Here is a 2,109-nt window from a genome sequence, read left to right as displayed (position 1 = left end):
GGGGAAAGTTAGGGTTATGGATAGCGGTAGAATTAGGGTAGGGGTAAGGGTAGGGATAGAGTTAGTGGTAAGGGTAGAGTAAGAGATAAGTTAAGATCGAATTAGAGGTAGGGGTTAGGCAACGGTAAGGGGTAGGGATAGGTGTAAGTGTAAGGGTAGGGTATTGTTTGGGGTAGGTGTATGGGTAACAATCGTTGGATCCAAAAACGTGTTATCCCTATTTTATTTTTTATTTTTACCCTCAATAGTTACAGACCTGTCGTGCATCATTAGCCAAAACCCACGTCGTCAACCCACCCCGTACGCGTAGTCCTACCCAGTGACACCGAGTCTGTGTTTGTGCTGCCCAACTATTTACTCCGTTCGCCATCTTCATTGGTGAGGCAACGTGGTGAAGTCAGGCGCTCGTCAAAATATTGAAATCAAAGAAATTGGCATATTTTTTACCGTTGGGTAATTTTTTGTTGTTGTAATTTTCTTCTTTTTTGGGGGCTCGACACCTTTTATATCCATTTAAGCACACATTTATGTGTGGATTTTACAGGAAAAACATCGATTAAAGGTACAAAAAATGTCAATTGTCAGTTTTCAAGGACTCTCAAGCCATGGAAATTACCAAACTTTGGCCACCATTTTCTCGCTTTTTTCACCTCTGAAGCAAGGCGACCCTGACCTCCTTCAATAGCAAATATTTCGACTCCTATTCGACATAGATGGATATTATTTTCACCAAAAGCAAGGCAAATGAACAGGCCTTGAGATGATACCATCAACCCCATATGCCCAAAAATTGACGAGCGCCTGATTCCACCACGTCGCAGTCAGTCAACCCTCACACTACACCTTTCTGGTGGTTGGTGGGTGCTCTGGCGGGGTTTGCTCCTTGTTTCCTATAAAACTTGTATCTCGTTTATCGCTCCTCCTTCCTTTTGTGTGTTTTACTTTCTTGTGACACTTCTAATCATTGGCACTTATATGGCGAAATTGTGATGCAAGCGTTGCAAAACTTACTAAAACTAAGCTGAGAATGTTTCTTAGTTTTCTATTGTCTGCCGCGGTAATAATATAGAGTAAAGTGCAAAGAGCTTGCTGTCGAGCGGGGATGTGCGCTATACAATAAATGCTATTTATCATTATTATTATTATTATTATTATTATTACCGGCGTCGGTGGTCTAGTGGCCAAGCACTTCGCTGTCGCACTCATGAGTGGGGGAAAAATTAAATTATTATCAAACATAATTTCTATCTTTCTGCAGGGATGTTGTTTCCCCCACCGCCCGGGTTGGTCCTGACAGGCAAGGTCGGAAACCTACCTCCTATCCTAAATGATCTAAACAGGGTTGATGGAGGTATAAAAACATCTCCTGGTATATAAAAACAACTGTAATATCCACTCGCGGTTGGATTGAGGTAGAGAAGAAAGGTTGTCACCCTTTTCAAGCGAACTGCTAGATCTGGACCGCTGGCGCCCGAATGTAAAACCTGTCCTGAGACGAACGAGCAATTTATAAAATGTCCTGTCATAACGTTTAGACGAGGGCTTAATCTTAAACAAAGACGATGTGTTTATTAGAAGAGTGGATTGTACTGAGTATTGAATGCTAGTTGTTCATTTGAAAGAATCGGCGTATATTTATTTTGATCTATTTTTTTTTTCTTTCAGTTCATCAGTTGCCTCTAAAGGGACTTAAACTAAAGGAAGTTTAGTGTTCATTCATTCAAATTCCGAGTGTCAAACAAGACGGATATTCTCAGGTATTTACAGGTGAGTGGAGTGTATCTCTCAGTCCGCACAGTTGTACACTTGATGGTGTAGTGAAGTAAAGCCTTTGTTGCTGTTTTTGAGGTTGTTTTCGCTGTTATTTTCGTTGTTATTGTTGCTGTTGTTATTGTTCTTGTTGTTATTTGTTGTTGTTGTTGTTATTTTTCGTTGTTGTTTGTTTTGTGTGTTTTTGTGGTAGTTGCTTTTTCTGTTAAATTTTGGAATTTGTATTTATTTATTTATTTATTTGTCTGTCTGTCTGTCTGTCTGTCTGTCTGTCTGTCTGTCTGTCTGTCTGTCTGTCTGTCTGTCTGTCTGTCTGTCTGTCTGTCTGTCTGTCTGTCT

At 40.4% G+C, this 2,109-nt stretch overlaps 1 protein-coding gene across 1 annotated transcript in view; it reads left to right on the top strand.

Annotated features, from left to right (window-relative positions):
* Positions 1–1,278: 1,278 nt before the first annotated feature.
* Positions 1,279–2,109, top strand: part of LOC101860377 — a gene marked incomplete in the record, with an annotated part of 89,145 nt that continues 88,314 nt past the window's right edge. The window contains 1 exon segment of the mRNA XM_013082906.2: positions 1,279–1,767.

The sequence above is a fragment of the Aplysia californica genome, unplaced genomic scaffold, assembly GCF_000002075.1.
Source record: "Aplysia californica isolate F4 #8 unplaced genomic scaffold, AplCal3.0 scaffold00009, whole genome shotgun sequence".
In the NCBI taxonomy this organism is placed as follows: Eukaryota; Metazoa; Mollusca; class Gastropoda; order Aplysiida; family Aplysiidae; genus Aplysia; species Aplysia californica.
Note: the sequence above shows the minus strand (reverse complement) of the source record. Positions and strands in the feature narration are given on the sequence as shown.